The sequence below is a fragment of the Neomonachus schauinslandi genome, chromosome 12, assembly GCF_002201575.2.
Source record: "Neomonachus schauinslandi chromosome 12, ASM220157v2, whole genome shotgun sequence".
Lineage (NCBI taxonomy): Eukaryota > Metazoa > Chordata > Mammalia > Carnivora > Phocidae > Neomonachus > Neomonachus schauinslandi.
The window spans coordinates 96,532,253-96,558,225 of NC_058414.1; the positions used below are offsets into that span (position 1 = coordinate 96,532,253).

General features: G+C 36.9%; 1 pseudogene; it reads right to left on the minus strand.

Annotated features, from left to right (window-relative positions):
- Positions 1 to 23,221: 23,221 nt before the first annotated feature.
- LOC110582793 lies at positions 23,222 to 24,540 on the minus strand (annotated as a pseudogene).
- Between the last annotated feature and the right edge of the window lie 1,433 nt (positions 24,541 to 25,973).

The following is a 25,973-nucleotide window of genomic DNA, read 5'->3' on the forward strand; positions in this document are numbered from 1 at the left end:
AGAGTTGAAGTGACTTCGTGCCTTGCCACTCCAGGGATTACTTGAATTTTAAAGAGACCCATAAAAGAGAATAATGCTTAATCTGAGATTTCTAGTACCCTGATAGGTAAGTAGAGTTATTATGGGCTGTTAGAACCTGTTGTGTACCCATTCAGTCCAGAGCAAGAGAAAGACCCACAGACACACACAAACACACACACACACACCCTGATAATTCTGTTCTTTGACTCCCATTTACCCTCCAAAAAGATTATCCTTGCGTCTCCTGTTTAAATAAGGTCATGTTCCTGTTTTTTGTGAATCTAAGGCAAATGTACTCAGCTTATGTTTGCCCCTATTTAATTTTTGCGTATTGGGTGTTTTCCTGGCCAAAGAAGATGTAGAATGTCAGACTTTTGTGGCTTACTGAGTACTGTCTTTCCTCTTCCCTGTTTTTTCTATATTTTTAGAGCTGTCTTTATAATTCCTATTTAGGATTACAGCTGAGAGAGTGAAGGGGGAGACATACACACACACATACACAGGACTACATACACACACACACAACACACGATGGGCATTTAATGATTCAGCTCCTCATTTCCTGTTTTCTTCCATCTTCCTTCCTTCCTACTTCCCCTGTGAGATATGTTTTCAGTAAAAATCTCCTAAGATAATATTGAGTCAATGAGACAGATCATGTGAACATGGTTCAGGTAACAATAATTAACTTCCAGTTCAAATGCAAAGTCATGTGAAGACATCAGACAGACTTACCAAGATTTGTCTCGGTATTCAACTGGCCACAGACTGAGCCTGTTTTACCAATTTCCAAAAGAATTGCTCAGACTTGACACTCTTTCCTATTGATGTTGATTAACTTCTGGAAATTATATTTTAGCTAAGTAGTATTAAGATCTAAGTTAATGATTCTGCCTACAATTATATGTGCTTATTAGGCTCTTAACACGATGCTCAGACATGACATTCTTAACAAATATTATCACCGTTCTCTTCCTGAAAATCCTAATTCTATTAAGGATCACACATACACACCCAACTGATAATGAATAGGAAAAACAGATAACTGTGTTGAGGTCAGTGAAGGACACATATTAATTTTTCACACACCTGCATATACATGATTCAGAAAATCAACAAACGATTATTTCTGTTTGTGCTCTCAAAGTCCTCAAAGAGAATTAACGCAATCCATTTCAAAGTCCCAGAGCCAGCCTTGCATATCTCCTGCCTGGATTCTCCTGAGTCTCTAATTCTTGTCAGAACTGCTATGAATCAGTTGCTTGACAGTGGGTGTCATTCGCTGATAGCAAATTAATTCAAACAGCCCTCAATCCATTTAGGACAAAACTGTTCATGTGCCTCTTGGCACTCTTCTTTGTGTTATAAATTGAGGGATTTCAGCACTTACTATCCCATTTACAATTTTGTATATGTTGATGACACATCATAGCCACGAGGAACTGTGAAAGTGCCCAGGACAGGTACGTGCACAAATCAGACCTTTGCCACAGAAAAGTAAAAACCCCACAGATTACCAGAGTGATGACTCATATTTAACTTGTGACAGCTGTGGACAGCACTGCCGACATCCAACTCACAGAACTGTTCTACTCTCCACTTGTGATTGATCCCGCTTCATACAAGGTGTGTTAACCAAATGTAACAAATAAGTCTCAGCTTGTTGGGTAACATGCTGCCCATTGGAGGTCCAGTTTTCTTTTTTTTTTTAAAGATTTTATTTGATAGAGAGAGACACAGTGAGAGAGGGAACACAAGCAGGGGGAGCGGGAGAGGGAGAAGCAGGCTTCCCGCGGAGCAGGGAGCCCGATGCGGGGCTCGATCCCAGGACCCTGGGATCATGACCCGAGCCGAAGGCGGACGCTTAACGACTGAGCCACCCAGGTGCCCCGGAGGTCCAGTTTTCTTATGGAAAGAAAGTCATATTTCATTGATACTATTCTTATTTAGATGTCCAGTATGGAGGATAAATTATTTTCCACCATATGCATAAAAGTGGTTTGATGTATCCCCCCCGCCAATCTGGGGAAAACTACAAAAATAGAGCAACATATTTTAGACTGCAAGTCCTAAAATATGACTTGGTGATAAGATGATAGTAAAATTTTATTGAGATGGAGTGAGCAAGGGAGAAATTTCACTGATTTCTTAAACTTAATTCTTCAAGGTTATCTGGGGAAAAAATAAGACATTTAATATATATAGGACTCAGTGGTTCCATTGCTTTTCCTCTACACAAAATCTTGATTTAAGGGCAATGCGAGCCAGCCAAATAATAGGGAGTACTATAAACAATATGCTCTGTGCCTTTTTTGTACACAGTGGATCAGCCGTGTTGGTTAAACACTAAATTTTAAAAACATCAGCATCAGGTAGATAGCAGAAGGCAACCTTTTAAGTAATACAAACAATTGTGTGTCTGGTTGCAAAAAAACAATGAAACTTTGATTTAAAAAATACTCGAAAATACGATCCTATTCATTCTGCAAAATTTTTGCAACTATAACACTGGAGATACTTCAAATGAAATTAAAATTAAAAAAAAAAACTACCTCTATGACTTATAGTTCATCTAGCACACAATCCATTCATACTTTGATTGCTTATCAACAAATGAAAAGGCTATAAATGCTCAATGCATTTTGAAGGTCAATTTTTATGGCTGCATAATTTTAAACTAGCTTAATCCTCAGTAGCTATTGTAATAAAAAGGAATGAATTAATGGCCTCTTAACTAAAGTGAACTTTTGATACAGAAACAAAAGGAATATTAAGCTTGCCCTGCCTTAAGTGAAAAGATTCAGAGCTTTATTCTATGGAATAAATTGGGCAGGACCTAAGATCTAGGACTTTTGCATTGATACCCAGGATATGGAAAGGGTGATAAGAGAGGTGGGAATTGACTATTGCTGGAAAGAGGCACAAAATGATATGGCGACAATTAATGACAAGATCTCAACACTAGCCTGTAGTAACCACAGGGTGTGCATGAGTACCAAAGTGGCGTTCTCCGTCAGCTGTGTCATCCAATGTGTCAAGATGTTTTCTCCTTGACAGAATTAGAATCAAACCATTTTTTAAAAGAACTTCAGTTCATCGTGTTCCAAGCACTGTTCAGGATTCTGGAAATACTGCAAAGTTCTTGTATCATTTTGTTGTTGTTGGGGGGGGGAAGTTGTAGAGTGGGTGGCTATCAGACAGACTTTCTTCTCATAGAACATGTAATCAAATGAGAGTATAAAAAATAACAAAATATGTTGGATGGGGATAAGGGGTCTGAAGACAAAGTATGGTGCAAAGACAGAGTAATCAGGAAGTTGGGAAGTGCTCAAGAAAGGCTTCTCTGATTTGATAAAGAATCTCAGTGAAGTGAGGAAGAAGCCGTGCATGCATCTGGTGCCTGAACTTGCCATTCTAAGAGAACAGCAAGACCAAAGAAGGAACATTCTTGACCTTTGGAAGAAAAGCAAGTAAAGATAACATGGTGGTTTAGATCAGGGTAGTAGTAGCAAATTTGAGGGAAACTGTTACATGCTGCTTCAACTCTCTAATTCACCAATTAGTAAATATGTACTAGGGATATCTTATGTCCAGTACAGTACTGGACCCACATTCTTTCCTTTAAATTACCTCAAATATGATCATGCTGCAGGTTCTGGAGAAAAGTAGTATCATGAGTTAATGATTCCAAGGTCTAAAACATGATCAAACTGACTCTAAGACCTGAGCAATAACCAGAAGGTTTTATTCAATAACCAAGTATCAAATAAATCACTTTGGCATTTATCAGCTTTATTCCATTAATCCAGCAGCGGGATTTCTAACTGCCTCAGTCACTCAGAATATAGACAAGCCTAGAGTAAGCAGAAATGGTCTTTGAACATCAGAGGGAAAAGAAAAATTTTTTTTAAATTTGTAAATTCCAAACTCAGGTTTCTCCCCCACCATCCTCTTGGGAGAGGAAAGGAAGCACCCTAGCTCCCAGTTTAGAGTCTACTGATCACTAGCTAATTAAGCTCAGTTTATCCTAGTCACCTTGAATTTATTTTTGGTGTTCTAATGATCTATTCTCGTGTACCAAAATCCTCTCAACTTAATGTCTTCAAATAACAACTTTAATTTGCACATAATTTTGTGGGTCAGAAATTCAGAAAGGGTGCCAACGAGCTATCCACTCCTGATTCATGTATCATCTCCTGCGGTAGTTGGGACTGAAAGATCCACTCCCCAGATGAGGGGTTAATCACTCACAGGCCTGGGATCTCACTGCTTTTGGGGCTCCTTATCTCTCCATATTGCATCTCATCCTCCAAGGACCCTCCCTGGGACTCCGTTTTCATGTGGGATGGTGGTCTCTGGGTGGTCATACTTCCTCCATGGTGGCTGACTTGCCTCAGAATCAGTGTTCCAAGAGGCCTGCCAAGAAGCTGCCGGGCCTCTAATGTTCCACATCATTCCACCTGTCAATGAAGTAGCAAAGCATCTGTAGTCACCTTTAATATGTCACACAAATCATGCAGAATTTAATGACGACAGTATTGCAGAATGATGATGATGTACATGAGGATGCCTTTAATCTTCATGAAAAAAAGTTAAAGTATGTTCGAAACTTTATTTACTATATCAGTGAACAAGTTATCACACATTTTAAAAAGATTTTTATTGAGAAAATTAGAATTATTTTATTTCTCAGTTATTGCTTCCTATATATGTATATGCATATATATACATCTATACATAGAGATACATAGATAGCCCACTAATAAATAAAGTGGTATGGTATTTAATTTCTAAAAAGGTAGTAATATTTATATTGCTAAGGGCCCAATGTGATTCAAACTATTAAATCTTAAAATCAAATGCATATTTTTATCTTAGGATTACTTAATTTATTTTAGTACCATTTACTCAAAAAGTAAATAGGGAGGGAAAACAAACCATAAAACTCAGGTATTCATACTGCTGATATCCCCTGAAAAACAAAATTGGAAACATCAGGAGATCAATTGCCTAAAAGAAAGTTTAAATTAATTATAATGCCTTAAATATTTTGTGAGGCGTAATGAACCTGAAAATGTGTGCCCTTTATTGTGGTGACTTTGAACCAACTGTTCTTCTCATTTAATAATTTCTTACTTATTTATCTGCTCAATCAGAAATCAGCAGTTACCCTTCAAAATATGTTACATATTCAGTTATCTCCAAGTGTGAATTATCAAGAGATCTCAAAGAAATTTCCAAATGGAAAACTGCATTTATGAAAGAGTCAAAGTGATTTGTGAATATAGGCTTTCATTATCTATTCATCATCCCTGAGAATTATTCACTAACATGCTGCGTTTGTGTAGCAAACAATAAATATTACTAATGTGAAAATAATTATTCAGTTTTACTTTATGGGTACTAGATTCCTGTTTGATTTTGTGCTGTGATACATATCCCCAACCCAGGAAGTATCATTTTTGTGCATGCCCATATATACCATTAGAGAGAAAGGGAGAATGCACTGACCAGCTCCCCAAGTGTCTGGGAACCAAGGTCAATTCCTTCATTTAAAAGAGTAAATTATGTCAGCCTGAAACTTCTTTAGAGTCAAGGGGATACAGCTATCCTCTCAATGTTGTTGGATAATCAGGGTGATGGTGGTGATTAACTTTTGCATTTTCAAAGAATTTTTATTGACCTAAACTATAAGTAAAGATTCACTGCCCAGCAAAGTCAGTTTCTGTGAAAGCATATTAAATGTCAGAGTAGAAATGCGTGTCTCATCTCTCATGCCCTAAAACAAATATAAGTACACATATGCATATATGTGTGTATATATAAATATATTTACAAACATACTTGTATGTTGTATATTTACTATATTTATGTTATTTAATATTATATATTATATAATATACATGTTATTTGTATTAGATATAAATATATAAACATTTTATATACACATAAGTATATGTTTACGTAGACACAACAATATATAATATTCTATGGATACTAATACAAATAAATTGAAATTCCATATATATATATATACACATAGTATATATCATGCTTATTTAGAAGAATGAATGCTTGCTTTTAAGCTTCCTATTTTAAAAAAAAAAAGATATTTGCAGATTCCCTTCAACTTTGACAAAACCAAAAGATTTGCTTTACCCTGGCTTCGATGTTCTTTCCATGGTATATTCAATTATTCCATAGTGACAAACCCTAAGATAATATTTATATTCTCAGAGGTGGAAACTTCTATTCCCTCCATAGATGTTGGTTTGGGGAATATAAGATACTAGTTACACGAATACCATGTGTTTCATATTGAACTTGTATATTTTATCAGTACCAAGTCTGGCCATGTGTTATACCAAGTTTTTTTTTTTTTATATATATTTGCATAGTTCAAGGGTTATATGAAAACTGTGCTGATTGTTGTATAAACTTATATGATAGAAAGGACAAAACATTGATGGATTTCATATGTGTATGTTTTAAACTTTAAAATAGTAATTATCAAGAGCCTCTTACTGAGTGATTTATTTAAATTTTCTGCAAGTTTTACTTTGCATACATTTATTCCATTATTTAGGAGTCATATTTTGTGGATAATTCCAATTGCATGAATGAGCCGACCTGTATATAAAATATATCAAATATAATGCTAAAATTCTTGCAAATTATGTCAGATGGCTAAAAATGCTTATTGTTACAGAAAAACGGGACAATCTTAGAGTGTATTGATTGTGCAGAAATGAAATGCATCACAGGGAATCTACATTTTAAATGAGGTGATAATTAAAGGTTAGTATAATAAGAATGGGAAATTTTGCTGTTCCTTGTGGGAAAATCTCCTAGAGTGTGCTTTAGGAGAACCTTGCCTTCATGAACTCTCAGCTAAATTTTAACTCAGTTGATGGCACAACAGCTGATGGGATAGGAGTATACTATGGCCCAAAGAGTATGAACATACCCCTGGCTTTAGTGATTGGTTAAGGGACAAGCACATGACTCAGTGTAAGCCAGTCAAAACTAATACCAGGTTTACATAAAACTGCCAGTAGGAACCACCACTTATTTCCTGCTGGACCTAAATATAGGAGGATAAATAACTAAAGCTACCGGCAGATATCTTAGTACTATCTGGAACTTATGAATAATTCAAGGTGGAGGTGAACAGGGCCAAGAAACTCCCTAGTTCTATAACATGAGGCCCTTACTCAAGTATTGCCTAGATTCAGTCACAGGTAGGAGTGTGTGTGTGTGTGTGCATGTGTGCATGAGTAAGAATGTGTGTGTGTGTGTGTGTGTGTGTGTGTGTGTGGTCCACTTTGTCAGTCCAGTGAAGCCAAAAATACCTTTCTCAAAATAATGTTTTTAAATGCATAAAATAAAATACATAGGGTTATACGGACAGAACTAATCATATTGAAAACATTCTAACCAGGGAACCTAATTACATTTTGGGATTTTTTTTGTTTGTTTGATTTTTGGGGTTTGGTTAAGCAATTTTTTAGCATATCTCTGAGACTTTTTCAGATTGACCTGTTTGTTGTTTATGAAATCTAAACTAAAGCAAGGGGTGATTTTCGTCTAAATGTTCACATAATTATCTTACTTTTAGAATGAAGAAGATTTCAGAAATTGAGAACAAGACTAGGGTTAATGGATAAAATACAAGTTTGAATTTCAAATAAATAGTGAAAAACATTTAGCTTAAATAGTTACCAAATATTGAATGGGGTAGTCTTTTACTAGAATATTATTTGCTACCTATCTGAAATTCAAATTTAAGTGGACAGTCTGTATTTTTGTTTGCTAAACGAGCAACCCTACTAAAACCAATCTAGAGCTAATAAATTTTAGAGGTCAATTGTCATGATCAAGTCCCAAGGAAGTAGAACTGTGTCTACTAACATTAATTCTACCTGACAAAAATCAACCTCATGGATTGGTATCAGAGCTGTCCTTCTATTATATTTTGTGAATTCTGGGTAGACAAAGTTTTGTTCAACTAGATTTAATTCTGTGCTTTAATGTATTGATGATCATATAAAAGTGGTAATAAAAGACTATTTCTTTATTTTTACCAAAGGCAGTTGAAGATGCAGGCTAGTGTGTTCCCAGAAAATCTGCCTAGACTTTAATGCCAAGAAGAAAATATCTCTTCCAAAATTATTTTTTGAGCTTACTTTGATAAGCAAAGTGTAATTCACTGCATTTTTTCCTTGCCCTTTCTGCAGGGGCTGTGATTTTAGTTGTAATGCTTAATAGTAACTGAAATCAACCTCTCTATCCTTCGGTTTAAACATTTTAACATACCTCTGTTTTATGTTTAACTGACCTATTTTACTGACATTATTTTAAGTTTGATCACTTTTTACAAAGTGATCATATTATAAGTGAAATACCACTAATTTGAATAATTTCAGAATGTAAAATATTATTAAGAATTTTTATAAGACAGTTTATATATCATGCAGAAACTATAGGTCTTAAATCCCAAAATATCTCTAATTAAATTATTTTAATGTTTGTTATTATTACAATTAAGATTGAGTAAAGATTGTAAGTTCCTTTTATGATACTAAAGACTTGGAACAAGTTTTGATTACCAGATATATTAGCACAAATGAAATAATGATGCATGCAGTGGATCAATATGTCAAATTTAAGAGATATAAAAATTTGAAGTACCTGTATAGTAACACTACAATTTTGGTGTACAAATAAAATGATTTTATATAATAATAATATAATAATGATAATATAATGATGCTCTGATAATATAATAATGCTCATATATTGCTAGAAAGAAAGGATTTTGACAATGAACTTAAAAGACTGAAAAACAGTTTGTGAAAAAATAGTTTTTAGTATTTAATTCTGGTATTAATTTTGAAAAAATAAAAGAAACATTTTAAAAAAACCCAGAAAACAGACTTGCCAAATTGTCTAAGAAGTATTCATTTTGAGGGTACTATATACTGTATAGTGAGTGCTTCATAATTTAAAATTTTTATGCACATGCCTAATTGCACTTAGATCCTCAAAGGATCTTTTGGGGGAGGTATGGCAGGTATTCATTACTTTAGAAAAGAGGTTGAATTTTTTTCAAAAATTTTGGGGGGGGAATAATTCTTCATTTTTAGCAATAATTCTTTATGTCTGTAACATGCTAAATTTTATTAATTCAAAGTTTAATTCTAAATTTTATTAATTCTTTTTAGCACCAAAACATTTACAAACAGTGAAATCTAAAAATCATGAGCTTGGGCTTCCATTACCTGTGCAGGTACAAACCTCCAAAGCCCCAGCATTAAAGCTTGCAGAGTGGGTGTCCCTGGGGAAGATCATTTTCCAGAGGTAAGAGTGGAGCACTCTTTTATCCCTAGGAGCCAACCAAATGGTCAGAGTAATATTTGAAGGAGGTGATGAGTCAGACATATTTACCAATATGCTACAAGCTGGTATCAAAATATGATTGCAGATTCAGAATTCAAATGCCAACATCAGTGACTTGTTCTTCAGAAATATCACATAATCAATGCTCTTAGTATCCGAAAGAATGTCATTGTGTGGAAAAGCAGAAAATTAAAAACTCTAGATCTAAAAGTGATTTAGAAGAGTTCAGTTCCAGGGCACCTGGGTGGGTCAGTCAGTTAAGCCTCTGACTCTTGATTTCAGCCCAGGTCATGATCTCGGGTCATGCTCTCAGGGTCATGAGATTGAGCCCATGGCAGGCTCCATGCTGGGTGTGAAGCCTGCTTAGGATTCTCTCTCTGCCCTTCCCTCCCCCACCCCCCACCACATGCATGCTCTCTCTCTCTCTCTTTCTCAAAAGAAGGAAAAAAAGGGCGCCTGGGTGGCTCAGTCGTTAAGCGTCTGCCTTCGGCTCAGGTCATGATCCCAGGGTCTTGGGATTGAGCCCCACATCGGGCTCCCTGCTCAGTGGGGGCCCTGCTTCTCCCTCTCCCATTCCCCCTGCTTGTGTTCCTTCTTTCGCTGTCTCTCTCTCTCTGTCAAATAAATAAATAAAATCTTAAAAAAAAAAAAGTTTATTTCCAAATGTATAGAAATTATAGGATGTAATTAATTTATTTTACTTACATATTTTGTGTATGTGTATGATGAAATCTTCCTCTAAGGGTAATAAGTTCTTCCAATACATATGGAAATTCTGGATGTTAACAAAGCACATAATTTAACTGGCTGGATGTTTTCCTTCTCAATGGGTGGGTCTACCAAAGGTGATATATCAGATTTGAGTACTGCTATGCTAAATACTTAGTATCCTAAGTTCTGTTCTGCAGCTATTTTGTCCCATTTCTCTGTCAGTCGACTCTAGTACCACAGCATTTTAGTTATTTTACGCATCTAGCACATGCTAACACTTTAGGGTAAGACATTACTTCTTTACTGCTCTTCATTTGTAAAAATACTTTTGGCTGTTCTTTCTTGTTAATTTCAAATTTAGCTTCTGATTTACTGTCCGTCGCCTTTCAAACAGTCCCCCCACCTGGATGAAGCTGAATCGTAGTCATGATTAATCAGTATTCACTATTTGGAATCTAGAAACACAAGATGATTTTCCACTTTCTCAAATTTTATTGTATGTTGTTGGGTGAAGAGCTTCTTTTTCTTTTTTCTTAATATAGGGGACCTATCTTTCTTGTTCACTCTAACCTCTAACATATTATTTCCTCTGTTTATTTCTGAATGGTGAACAATAGATTTCATGAAGATTTTCCTAAGAACATGTGGGTTAAGGTTACACAAGGTGCTAGTCTTTGGTTGTGTGGGACAGAGACGTAGAGAACACTACATCTCTGGTCAGGCTACAGATCTGAAGCTAGACGTGAAGTTATGAATGATCTAATTTCACACTGTTTTCTTTTTTTTTTGTAAAGAAAATAATCCTCCACATACTACATATTATGCCTGTCACATTTAAAATCTTAAATGTGCAATATGCTTGACTCATCCAGTGTATTTATCCTTTGCTACAATAACGTTCAGCAAGGCAGAATTAACTACCCTCATATATTAGAGTTGTTCATGCAAACTCTTTTGAAATGTCTTTTAAAATGTTAAAGAAATCACCAACTGTAATCAATTATTTATTTTTTTAATTTATTTTTATTTTTTTAAGACTTTTTATTTATTTGAGAGAGAGACACAGTGAGAGAGGGAACACAGGCAGGGGGAGTGGGAGAGGGAGAAGCAGGCTTCCCACTGAGCAGGGAGCCCGATGCGGGGCTCGATCCCAGGACCCTGGGATCATGACCTGAGCTGAAGGCAGATGCTTAATGACTGAGCAACCCAGGTGCCCCTGTGATCAATTTTTTAAAAGAAAGACAAGGAATTTGCTTTAATATCTGAAACATGGAAACTGATGATTTAGTAAAACATGTTGTTAAAAGAAAAAATATGTATCTAATTGAAACATCTGAGGTAAGTGAATTATCAGAAATGCAATTTAGAATTTTTAAATTATCAATTAAATAGGAAATTGGATTTCATTTGTTTCACCCCAGAACTATCTTTGAAAGTTTAGGAGAAAGAAAGTCTGTGTTTCAGACCAATGACAGTTCTTGTTCATACCTATACATAATTGGTAAATAGGAGTAAATGCCTTAAAATATTTATTAAGATTCTGCAGGCTCTTCAAAAAGTGAGAAATCTAAAAGCAAAAGAAATTATGATTTTTTAAAAAGATTTTATTTATTTATTTGGAGAGAGGGAGCGCAAGGAGGTGGAGGGGCAGAGGGAGAGGGAGAAAGAATCTCAAGCAGACTCCCCGCTGAGCACAGAGCCCAATGCAGGGTTCGATCTCACAACCCTGAGTTCAGGACCTGAGCCAAAATCAAGAGCCACCCAGGTGATCCAGAAATTATGATGTTCTTATAAATTGTGCAAGTAATTCTTCTGTTGAAATTATGGACAATATAAATGAGAATTCTTATATTTTTGTAATTTTCAAAACATCACTTCTGTGGATACCTAATCATAAACAAAGCCATAATGACTAAAAATATAGGAAGGGAGGGTTTGGAGAAGATGCTATTTTACAATATTTGAAGAGCAGTGTTTTTCTGACATTTAATGGTCAAACTCTAAGAACTATTTCCTTTACAATAATTCTTCACTATGTATTACCCAAATTTTGAAGAAAATGTTTTTGAGCTATGATGCCTCCATCAGCGTAGCCATGGATCAATCAGACACCGGGTTCTAACTTGTCTTAACTGGATTGCAAATTCCAGTAGGTTGTCTTCACCAAAGTAAATTGTCCCTACAATGGCAAATATCTGACATCCTAACTGATCATTTAGAAAAGTAGAAGTCATTTACTTAGGAAAAATATATTGAAATAAAATTAGCTCGTTATATGTGTCTTGAACTGATATATCAAACACACCTGCTTATGCAAGGCTGGTGTCTGTTAAACTACCACGTTTTCCTTTGCACTAGCGTTTACTAGAGCATTACTTTTGGCCCCTCAGTTAAACAATTGAATCCAATAATTAGGTACTTAAGAGCATTTAGAGAAAACACAATAAAGTTACTAAAGATCTGAGTAAAAATAATACCCATATTAGAAATGTGAGAGACTGGCATTAATTTGAAAAAGAGATGCTAGAACAGTCTGGAGAATAATATGTATGAACATTGTAATGCAAGGTCAGTGAACAGGTGGTTCTCCATTTTTATGAACACTACTAAGTGGAGTGGACTGAAAATTTAGCAGAGACTTTTTTTTTTTCCAGCAAAAAGCTCTTTAAGTATATATTGTTAAGGGAGGCAGGCAAACATTCTTTCTAAGTGGCTTCGTGGAATTGTGCCTGATGGAGATGGACTTGGTATATGGACGAAATGGTAAATGAAGGAATTGATAAATGTTCCGTCAAGCTATAAATGTTCCAGTAATGATGCTGTCCTTTTTTTAATGGCATTTGCCTCACATGTTCTAATCAGTGTGCAGTTTTTTCTCCTGTCCTTTGTATGATTCAACAGGTTAAATGAAAGGGTGGGATCTGGCCAAACGGGGTTGTTCTTAAGGTATGTTAGTGTCCTTTTGGATTAATTGTAAGAGGTTGGCTGCAAGCACCTGATAAAACTGTTAGGGGTCATCATGATGTTGACATTTCTTCCCAGTTTCAATAAGCAAAGTAAGCAAAGGCCAAGACAGATAGAGCTTCCCCACTGTCTTTACAGCACAAGATGCTATGCCAAAGAGAGAACACACAGACACACACACACAGATCCAGATGCATGCATGCCTACACCCACACACAACCTGAGAAGTCTGAAATGTCAGAAGTCACACAGTTTGTTAATAACAGGGCCAACATGATGCCTTAGAACCACTCATTTGTTTTTCCTACTTCACTACACTTTCAATCAGCAATTTTAGTCATCACAGTTTTTTACACCAGAGTTTCACAGAATGTCCTCTAATTAAATGTGAACAAAAAGGAAATTGAAAGAAAATGGCATTTTGCTTTAGATACTAAATACATTCCAAGAGGAAATGAAACTCTTCCCTAGTGGTGCGGCTGAGAACAAGGAGGAACAGATGTCAAACACATACCAGCCACCACTTAAAAGTGAGCCTTATCTAGTTGATGATGCCACGTAGCATCCATGAATAATGAATGGATGCGTATGTACTGAGTCCCTACTAAGAGCTCTGGGATGCCCTGCTTCTGTTAACAATAAGATAAAAGCACTGTTCGCAGGGGGGGGGGCGGGGGAGTGTTTAGGGAGCTGGGCAAAAATATTAATGCAAGATGCAGATAAAAAGGGACGTACTCATGGAAAAGACTACAAAGACAACATGTGTTCATCCAGAGAACTGATAGGGCATAGCCACTAATTTTTGTCATCATAGATTGAAAGGTTTTTATTTGTTTGTTTTTGTGGAGCTCCTTCTAAGCAAGGAGGAAGGGGGTGGGGGATGACTTAGCACAAAGAACCATGATTAGAATGGTCGGGGGTAGGGGGTCTGATGTTCTTCCAGGAGGCAAGAGGCTATATTTTGGAGCTCTTTGGACCATCAAAAAGAAAGCTAGTAGAGCATGGTTAGGAATCCAGATTCTGTGACTAAAACCTGCCTTGGTCATTTGACATCCTTATTTCAAACTTTCTGAATATTATAATAACAAAAGATGGGTGGGAGAGAAAAGAAGATTTCAGAGCTAGAAATGAAATAGGATAAAAGTCCAGGCAGAGACAGATGCAAGGAGAAAGTAGAGAACACTGGGCAGATATTACTAATATAAATTAGACTCACCACCGTCCCAGGCCTAAACTCTCAGCTGGTCAAGAGCTTGAACCAAATAAAGAATCAGAGCTTCCTGAAATCAAAAGCTCTGGTAGAGGTCATCTTGTCAAGCTTCTGAATCTTTATTAATCTTATGGGTCTAATTGATAATGGGTCCCATTGGTAATGCTCTGGAATATTTTTCCCGGATTGGCAATTCCTAGTTTTCCAAAACACACAAAATTATTTATCTCTACTAAGTTGCCCGTCAGCATCAGCTTTTCTTCTTTGTTTTGTGGTAAAATACTGTAGGCCTACAATAGGAAATTCTTTAACCTTGAGCATCAGAGGTACTGCAAGTCTGCCCCTGAAGCACTTATCACAAGATGGCAGACTTTTATTCATGACTTTGGGAGAATAACACAATTCTGTGGCCTTTCAGAGGTGGCTCAGTGATCTGGAGATGAGATGAACTGTGGCTACTAAAGCCATAGATTTATTAGCAATATATAATCTCTTTTCCACACTGGCTCTCAATAGTCATGAAGCAACAGAAACCTTGATTACAGTAAAACCAACACAATCTTAGTTAAAATTAAACCCAGCTAGGATTCTGAACGTCTCTTCTAACATTTGGTGTTCCCTCAAATGTTAGTTAATTGGTTCAGAAGATCTCTTTTGAAAACTTTTTCTGGCATGTGTAGCTCTTTTCTTGTTCATGCTGTTAATTGTCACTGTATACATTAAAGTCATGCATCTTTGGAATCACATGTTTGTTCCCACTTCCCTTTCAATATATTAAAATTATCTGCCTTTTATCTGCTCTCAGTAGGAATATTAACAGATTGGTCTTTATATCTTGTCTCATTAGCAGCACGCAAAATAGATATTAACCAAGATAATAAGTTCTTTTTAATTTCTTCTTTTCATAATTAAAATATTACATTATGGGGGTGCCTGGGTGGCTCAGTCGCTTGAGTATCCAACTCTGGATTTCAGCACAGGTCATGATCTCAGCCTGAGATCAAGCCCCACACCTGCTTCCATGCTCAGCATGGAGTCTGCTTGAGATTCTCCCTCTTCCTCTGCCCCTCCCCCCCACTTGCGCTTTCTCTAAACAAATAAATAAATAAATAAAGTCTTTTAAAAACTACATTATGGATTTTCAATATAAAAAAGTTGAATGATGGAATGAATTCCTGTGTATCCATTAATTAGTTTCAAAATAATCTTGAACTCATTCCCCCTACCTTAATTTTGTTGTTGCTTTGATAGAGAATTTTCAAATATGGCTGAGATTGAAATGCCATTAACTAAATGATGCCTATTGATTTTTTAGAGCTCTTAGTAAAATAGAAATTCTTAGCTTATCAATGTCTTAGAAAAATCACTTGCTTCATTAAAAAAACTTCACTGAACCTCTTTCTTTTTTTAAATTTGTTTTTTTTCCTTGTACCTCAGGTATAGACTGTTGAATAAATCATAATTTTTATTATAACACAAAATGTGATTCCTGTTTATTGTTTTAGCTTACTTTATACTCTTTGTCAGTTGAAAGGCTCCCAAATTATTTGTCTTGGCTGTCAGCATTATCTAAGTTTTTCTGAACTTAGTTACTGTGGTGTCAATGAGTAAGGAATATTGCTCTCTAAAGTGGCATTTTAATGTGTTTGTTATGGGGCATCTGAGGTTAATCATCATCTCTATTCCCCTCCATGAAAGCTATAATAAAATCTGTATCACTTTCTTAGGCTTAAAACAAGTTAATTTACTTGAAAGGAGTTAAAGGAACTTGCCAAACATCGGTCTTTCTTGATGAGTGTAAAAAAGAGCCAGTATATGCAGAGGAAAGTGAGACTTTAAAAGATTAAGTACACTTTCAAGGTCACAGAACCAGGAACTGACAGACTTGGGGCTCCAATAAAGAATTCCAAAGTCCATATTTTGAACGAGTTTTTAGGGTTTTGTTTTGTTTCACATCACATTAATGGTGTGTTCTTTGTTTTTCCATATATGTTGTGTGGTATTCATTATGTAACAGTATCACAATTTTTCAATTGAAATATTTTTAGTTTTTGTATAAATGTAGCTAGAATTAGAAAGACTGAACAAAATCATAATTTTTTAATAGTTGTAAGACTGTTCCTTTCAGAATAGTCTCCTATAGATTTTGCATACCTCTTCCCACAAAGCTGTAATTGATTTAAAAAAATTGAAGCCAATTCTTAAATAATTAACTTTTTAGTCTGTGTCCTTATGCCTTTTGTTGTCTTAAATATGTAAAATCTCCAATCTTTCAAAGGAGGTTTGATTTTTACAAATGAATCTAGAACTCATTAAGAACAGATATGGTAGATGAAATCTATAATCAAGATGAATAATAAATTGTTTTTTTTTCTTCAAAACTACTTCATCATCATTAGAACATGGCTAACTCCTATAGTGCCATAAAGAGTGTATAATCTGTAAAATGTCTATAAAACTATCCTCATATTTGAGGGACTAATTATAAATAATGACAACTGATATCAAAGAAAAAAATCTACATAATCTCAGACTTTTGATAAATGTAATTCTCCCATATGAGAAGTATTTTAATAATTTATGATGTTTGCATTTTATTTTCAAATCTTACTTGAATTACACTGTGCATAATTTAATGTTTTTCCCGAATTCAGTTTTTTTCTCCAAATCCTTGAAAGAACAAGACAAATGTCTAATCTCTACTAATTCTCAAATTTTGTGACAAATTCATCCAATAAATACTCTTCATGTTAATTTTTTCTTTGACCTCAGTGTTTCTATTTAAATTTATTTTTTTAAAGATATTATTTATTTGTTTGAGAGAGAGTGAGCAAGAGAGAGCAGGAGCGAGGGAAGGGGCAAAGGGAGAGGGAGAAGCAGACTCCCGGCTGAGCAGGGAGCCCTGTGCAGGGCTTGAGCCCAGGACCCTGGGATCATGACCTGAGCCAAAGGCAGACTTTTCTCAAACTAACAATTCATTGGAATGCATCAAATAGCTGACCCCTTCAAAAATTTCATTGGTTTTAGGAATAATTATCACTTCATATATAAGTGAGGAATTTTCTCTTATCTTCTGAGAAGTTTTTCTTTTTCTTTGCCAATCAGATACTTTTTACTTAATTTTGTTCTCTATAAGCTTTGTGCAGGTCTATGTGTATATTCCATTAAAAGAAATTAAACTTTACACCAATCTAGTATTATTTTTTCATCTAAAGTTCTTCTATCCCAGAATCAGTAGAGAACATCCACAAATTATCACATCTTCCATTTATCACTTGCATCTTTGTCTTCACACTTTTGACATTTTTCTGCTTACTATTGAAGAACGTCCCTATGCTCAATGAATGCTCAGTCCCTTCTTTGCTCCCTTATAAGGCATTATAGCTCAAGTCCTCCCTCTCAGTCTCTCTAGTGGAAAATTCTGTCGGCATACACATGTTTTTTGTTTTTTTTTCAATAGGCACACGTAACCATGATGTCACCTCATCTTCAAAATAATAACAACCAAAACGTGCTTGACTCCAATCTTAGGGCAGATATTTTCTTATTTCTCTGGAACATCTACAGCAAAATTCTTCAAAAGACTCCTTGGTACTTAGCTTTTTAATTCTTCCTCTTTCATTTGAAAAAAAAAATCACCTTTATTAGGCTTTTATCCTCAGCTTTCTACAAAACTGGTCTTGTCAATGCCACAGGTATTAACACTTCCGCCTCATTGGTAAGTTCAATACTGAATTCTCCGTTTTCATCTTTCTTGACCCATCAGCAGGTCTTGGCATGGTTGGACATTTCTTCACCCTTGAAACAACTTCTGCATGTGGCTTCAGACAGTGCTTGATCTCGATTTCCCTGCTTCGGAATGGATCACTCCTTATCCTTTTCCTGGCGTCCTTAGGCTCAAATAGTTGAAATGCCATACTTCTCAATCTTTGGGTCTCTATCTATATTCATGGACTCCATACAGTTTTGTTTTTAAAATTATGCATAGGTTGATGATTTCCCAAATTTATATCTCTGCTCCTGACCTCTCTTGAAAAGTCCAGACTTATATCCCAGCTACTTACGTGATATCGCCACTTACAGAGATATCTAGTAGGCATTTTATTATTAAAATGTTCAAGTCCAAGATTTTTGTTCTTTAAAAATCTGCCCCATTCACAGTGTTTGCCATATTGATTCATAGCAGCTCCATCCCTTCTGTTCTTCAGGTTCTAAATATCCATATTCAAACCATCCTTTCTCTACCCTGAGTAGGTAGCTACCACTTAGCCCCTCCACTGCTACCACCCTGGACCGACACATGACCATCTCTTGCCCATGATATTTCCATCCTCTCCACGGTAATCCTCCTGACATTTCTCATTTCACTCTATGTTCAAAACAGCAGCGACAGTGATTCTTCATACACTAAGTGTTAGATCATGTCATGCTTTTTTGAAAACTTACCAATGGCTTTCTGTTACACTCAAAGTAAAAGCCAAAGCCCTCTCAGTGAAAACACAATGAAGTTACTCAAGATTTGAGTAAAAATAGTACCCGTGTTAGAAATATGAAAGTCTGGCATCAATTAACGTGAAAAGAAATGCTAGAATACCTGGAGAATAATATATGTGAACATTGTAATGCAGGGTCAGTGAACAGCTGGTTCTCCATTTTTATGGTGAACACTACTAATTGGAATGGATTTAAAATTTAGCAAAGACTCTATCTGAACTCCTAAGTATAGATTGTTAAGGGAGGCAGACAAGCTTTCTTTCTGGGCGGCTGTGTGGAGTTGTGCCTGACTGAGATGGACTTTGTGTATGGATGAGAAAGCTCATTTAAGAATAAAAGCCAAGGGTGCCTGGGTGGCTCAGATGGTTAAGCATTTGCCTTCGGCTCAGGTCATGATCTCAGGGTCCTGGGATCGAGTCCCCCATCAGGCTCCCTACTCAGTGGGGAGCCTGCTTCTCCCTCTCCCTCTGCTGCTCCCCCTGCTTGTGTTCCTCCGCCCCACCCCCACTCCCTCTCCGAGTAAGATAAATAAAATCTTAAAAAAAAAAAAAAGAGTAAAATCCAAAGCCCTCACAGTGACCTACAGGTTCTACCGTCCTGGGCCCTCTACTCCTCTGATGACATCTTGCAGTATTCTGACACAGTCACTCAACTCTGCCCAGAAGGGATTTCTAACTATTCCTCAAACATATTTCTGCTCCATTTGCTGTTTCCTCTGCCTAGATTACCTTTTCCACTGCTTTCTGCATGAAGACCTCCCTCAACCCCTTCACGACCTTGCTCAAATATCATCACTTCAGTGGTGTATTCCCAGACGGATATTTAAAACTGCTAGCCCTCTGTGGGGCGCCTGGGTGGTGCAGTCGGTTAAACGTCTGCTCTTGGTTTCCCCTCAGGTCACGATTTCAGAGTTATGGGATCGAGCCCCATGTCCAGCAGCACACTCAGTGGAGAATCTGCTTGAGATTCTCTCTCTCTCCTCCACTGTCTCTGCCCCTCCCCTGGCACTTTCTCTCTCCCTCTCTCTCTCTCTCTCGAATAAATAAATAAATCTTAATAAATAAATAAATACATAAGTAAAATTGCTAGCCCCCTGCCCTGCCTCTGCCACCATGACTTTACCCATTCTCTACTCTAGGTTTATTTAGCTTTTCCCCACCTCTAAGGTGTGTATGTTTTAATTATATATGTATTATCTATCTAGCCCCCATTAGTTTATGAGATCCATTAGGCAGGAACTTTTATGTTTTATCTACTAGTACATATCTATTGCTTAAGACATTAAGTCTCATATATTAAATTCTAAATAAATATGTGTTGAATGAGTTTATATTGATCATTTGTTTTAGTGCCTATGTGAAGAATATACAGAGGTTTATTTACCAAACTGCTGACATCCCAATTAGCTGGCAACCCTAAAAAGTCTTTCTGCAAAAATATGTTTCTTTTCATAGTTACAAGCCACACAGAAACTTAGTATCCACTTTCCTCTAGAATATTCTTGTGAATTGGTGTGTGCAAGGATGAAAATTCATTAATCAGTTTAACCATTTTTGCATATTTTCACAAAACACGTGGGTTGGGTTTCAGGTATTCATTCTACAGTTACTTAGCACACTACTTTGCTGTGGTAATTCTGGCAGATTTTTTGCTGTATTATAAGTTTTTATCAAAATTTTCTGATTGTGTCTTCCCACTGAGGCATTTCGAAAATTTCCTTACATTACAACTAAGCATGGCAGTCTAACTGATCAGCAATCTGCATGTCAACAGTAGAGTATATGCTCATACACCTAAAAAAATTCTTAGCTGCGTTGGGGTAGAAGAATGTATTGCAACCTGTTAGGTTATTATTACTTATTTTAAATAATTATAATAATAAAATGATAGGTGCTTCTATAGGATAGTATAATTATTGGTGTCTATGAATGAGAAAATATATACCAACAGAAAGTTTATTTAAATTGATTTACAATTTAAATTATACTTTATTAATTGCAAAGCCAACTGCATGTATTTAAAGACATGGCTATCATAATGGTAGTATTTATTCACATTAGCTATCTTGTGCTAAATCCTTTACATATACTGCTACTTTCAGTTGAGGAAATTGACTTTGGCCTAGAAGTTCAGTAACTAGCCCAGGATAATGCAGCTAGTAATGGTGAACCAGAATATGGACTCACATATGTCTCCAAAGTCCTGACTTCTAACCATCCCGGAGAGAGAAAGTTAAGGGGAGGGAAGATTGGCTACCACCTAGTAGCCCCGGTGCTATGACCCTTTAGATCAGGTGAGAATATTTGTGAAAAATACTCATTCTTGGGGCGTCTGGGTGGCTCAGTTGGTTAAGTGTCTGCCTTCAGCTCAGGTCATGATCTCAAGGTCCTGGGATCGAGCCCCGAATCGGGCTCCCTGCTCCGCGGGGAGTCTGCTTCTCCTCTCCCTCTGCCGCTCCCCCTGCTTGTGCTCTCTCACTTGCTAGCTCTCTGACAAATAAATAAAATCTTTAAAAAAAATACTCTTTCTTAAGGTAAGTTCTGGTGCTGGATGAGGCATAATTACACATAGTACAATAACCCTGCACTGTTTGTCTGCACATTTAGATGGCTGTTCTCGCAGAGGAAAGATTGATGCTAGAGGTCAGAAAAACCTGTTCTTGTCTGGTTTTTGTCACCCACCAGTTATGTGACCTTGGACCAGAGACATATGGCTGTAAGATTTAGATTATACGTATAGAAATAAGTATAATGTTCCCAGCTTGATCTACTTCTCAGGGCTTTCTAGATTTAAGTGAAAATGTACTTTATAATATCTAAATATAAAGCATTCTAATTGTTAATATCATTGTAGCTACAGGTATATTTCATTCTTCAGTTCATATTTTATTAGTCTTTTAAGGAATCACATGATGTTCTTATATTGAGTGGGCAACCTGGTCTCTTTAACAGATTCAATTTCAGATCATTAAGGAGGAGAAAGAAATTGAGCTGTGCCTTTGGGCATATTCTGGCCAAGTAAAAAGTGGCATGATTTCAGTGGGGTAAGGAGGAAAATATGAGACACATCAGTGGCATAAATTTATATTTGGAAAAAAAGGATCCATGGGATGGTGTAGCAAGCAGGACTTGCAATAGTCACGGTCTATGGAGTTGACTGTATGTGGTAATTTTATTGCATATTCAACTGTACAGTATAAACTGGGTCTCAGAGGACATGTGTGATTTCTAAAAATAAGTACAGTCAGAATGCACTTGTAGTTTTAAAATGTTTTCCTGCTTTGTTCAAATTCCATATACATCAAAACAAATAAGCCTTGTCAACCCTGTGTTTTCTTTATCCACTCTTCAATTCTTCTTTACTTATAAGGAAATCAGAATGTAGTTTACATTGCAAACTTAAACAAGATGACAATTTAAATATGCAAAAGCTTGATTTAAGCAATAGCCAAGCACATAGAAATTTATTTTTGTTTAATAGATTTATGTCTAATTAGCTGACCAATGGGGGGTAATGTTAATAGTGCCAGATAACTGAAGTAAATGTTATTTAACAGCATGGGGTTCCAATAACACAGGAGCAACCTTCTAGGCATTATATCATCCAAGCCCAGGAAGCTCCCCCATGGTGGCAGCCCTGCATTATTTAAAATCAGTTCATCATGTTCCTCATGAGGCTTGGCCACCTCTCAAAACCCTCTCTGGTCATGAGCTATTTGTGCCTGCTTTGTGATAATAAATCTCTCCTGTAATCTCTAAAACTCATGCAGACGATGTCCGGAGATTCTATTAGAAAAGAATGCAGAAGAATTCTGCTCCCTGTTTAATCCCTAATTAAACAAAATTAGATTGTATAATTACATTAATTTACAGTGTCCACAATACCTTTATCAAACATCTTTTCATTTTACAGTGTGTTTCTTGTTGTCTTATTCAAGCAGGGTTTTTTGACATTTTCATAACATTTTAACATTTAATAGAAACTATATACATTAATTTTTTATAGTATCTTACATAAGATAGCCCCTACAGAAATTTACATAGGTTAGAAGCACAATGGATGGTTAAAGAAGGCCCAATCCTATGGGCTGTTCTCAGAGTCAGAGTTCACTGGGAGGAGGGGTTCAGACTACCCAATTAGGTGAGAGGTGAAGACAGGCTAAAACACAGGCACAGGGTTCCATCAATATCCCAAGGATACACATCTCCCACATAAACACCTATGTGGATTTGTTCCAAGACTTGGGAATTCCCATTACAAAGATGTCTCTCCCCTGAGGCAGAGTCCCAAATACTTTCTCAATCCCAGCAGCTCTGGCAGGAATAACCTGTCTTTCTCTTCCTTGTATAGAGTGGGAAGACATCTGTGACATGTAGACACTATTGATCCCTTCCCCCAAAATTTGGTTTATGATTGACTATATCAATCAGTAATCCAAACAACGTAGTCTGAGTTATCCTTCAGTGAGAGATAGTCATAAATACTTGTTGAAAGAATGGAAAATTCAAATCCTCCAAAGTCATATGGTTCCCAAAACAAGCTATCAACTGACAGAAGAAATGGCTTCCCATTTGCAGTAGACACTCTACTTTGAGGCAGTGGTTAGGAGGCTTTTTCAGAATTTGGGACCTCTGTGATCTGCACCCATCTCCAGCCATCTGTCTCTGGCCCAGGGTGTCCATTGGACCTTCAGCAATTTCTTTGACTGAATGATCTTCAAGGATTAGTGAAGGATCAAAAGGCAAGGGTGAAGGAGGGTACTGCGTACTGTCACCCACAACATCTAAGTCCTACTTGGGCTGAGACATCTGAGGAGGCAACTTCCAGTTGGCAGTGGGCAGCAGGGATCCTCAGAGAGGCTTACAGGAACTGGTTTGTTGCGAGGTACCTCTTCAGACCCTTGGCAGCATTTGAAAAGAACTTGATTCGTGTCCTGACAAATACGGGTAAGGTAGTGTCTGGTCATTGGAAGAGACTGATTGGAATGACAGACATCATCCACAAAGGCCAAGCGCCTCTGACTGAAACAAATTGTATGAGCCCATTGGGCAGCACCATCTGTGGCCAGTATTCGGCGTTCCTCCAGCTGCCTATGTAATAAGGCTTCCCCTCCATAGTGCTGATCATACTGTGGACGGCATTTTAGATGCTTTAAGTTTTCTCCTTCTTTGGCCAAAAGTCCCTCTGGACCAGTGAAAGGACTACTACCTAGAGCCTCATGTTCCACTTTGTGATTATGTAAAAAAACATGCTGAAGTCAATTAAACTGATCGATGTACAAAGATTGCAAATGAATTAGCTTCTCACACATAATCAGGGCAACTTTTGCTGGTGTGTAGACACGAGCATGTCCAGAATTCATCCAGCTTCACTGTGGCTACTTTCTGGAGACTGAGACCCCAGTTCTGTCTTAGCATAAGAGCTCATCTGGCCCAAGAATGTGTCACCCATAGGCCCTGGACTGGTCTTCTTCATTTGAGCATGAAATGCCAGGGCATTCCTATGGGCATGTTCAGCACTGAAAGACACCCCATCATTCTTCTCAAGTTTTGGAGCAGCACTGGGAGATCTTTTTCCATTCTTCATCAATATGTAAGTACACTGCCTGAAGGGTGCCTTCTTGTCTCAAGGATATGCTTGAGACAAGGTTGCAAGCACGGGTGATGAGTGAATGAACAAGACAGGGTGTCCTGGGACCTTGGGCACTGGGGTTATCCTCCCTGATTGGTTGGCAAGACGTGGAATCAGAATCCTGTTCATACCAAAACCTCTGCCTCTGCCCTGCGCTACACCACTAGCCCTCTGGCTGTGCTAGCCACTTCTCTCTTGGATGCAGTTAGTTGGTTTTAACTCTTGGGCATGTTGTTGGTGGAGGGGCAAACAGAAATACATGTTCATCAAACTAGAGCTCTTTCCACTTTTTTTCATTCTCCCTTTGGGTTTCTTGAGTTCTCTGTTTTTTATGAGCGTTGCTTTCATCTTTGTACAGTTCAGTGACAAGGGGATATCAATGTCCTTGCTCTTACAGCAAGTCAATAATTAGTCTCTTAACTGTATATTTCAAACAAGAGAAATGACCCTTTCTAGCTGAAAGTCTCAATCGAGGAGACATATGCACGTAAACACAAACATAGGAACATACACACACACATTACAGAGTTTTGTAAAATTAAATGGTATTTTATTTTCTGGGCAGCTCTATCCATTGGCATCAGATGGATTATGTCTCAAAGTCTACATTCGTGTTTGAAAACCTTCCACAGGAGATTCTGGGATTATACTCTGAGTTTATAATTCTAACAGTCTATGCATTTAGAATGCAAGTTCCTGACATCTAACTGATAAGATACTGATTACCAACCTTTAGCCTGGAGCTGACAGAGCCTTGAAACTCTATCTCCCTATCTCATCTCCCTATTGCTTACTAATTAATAGCCACAAGGTTTCACCAGACATAACTGGCCTCCGGGTACCTCCCTCTTCCTTTGAGGTGTAAAGAGGTGCTCACTTCCTGATCCCAGCTCTGACGAGAGGAACATTCTGTCTCAGAAACATTCACATGAAAAAAAAAGAAAGTATTAAGAGAGGGGGAATGAATGGGAGGCCCGAATGAACCAGGTCATAAAACAATAAATTAAATATATCTAATGCCAGATTATTCCAAAAATAATTATAACTGTGCATTTAGAAACTATGAGTTAAGGAGTTGAAAGACATATTGTTTTATTTTTAGGTATTTGGATAACTTCAAGAGTAGCTACCTTTAAAGCAATGAACTAATGACAGTTGATACAAAGTGTATTCTTTGACCTCTAATTTGCAAAAAAAAAAAAGGATGAAATAATTATTAAGATAGGAAAATATGCAAAATGGGTGAATATGCCAATTTCTTTTTATTATTTCATTTATTTTATCCAAACTGCATAATTAGAGATTCTCTATAGAGTTTGTACGTGGGACTGAAATCAGTGTTTCTTTCTTTTTTTTTTTTGAAAGATTTTATTTATTTATTTGACAGAGATAGAGAGAGAGAGAGCACAAGTAGGCAGAGAGGCAGGCAGAGGGAGAGGGAGAAGCAGGCTCTCCGCTGAGCAGGGAGCCCGATGCAGGACTCGATCCCAGGACCCTGGGATCATGACCTGAGCTGAAGGCAGCCGCTTAACCAACTGAGCCA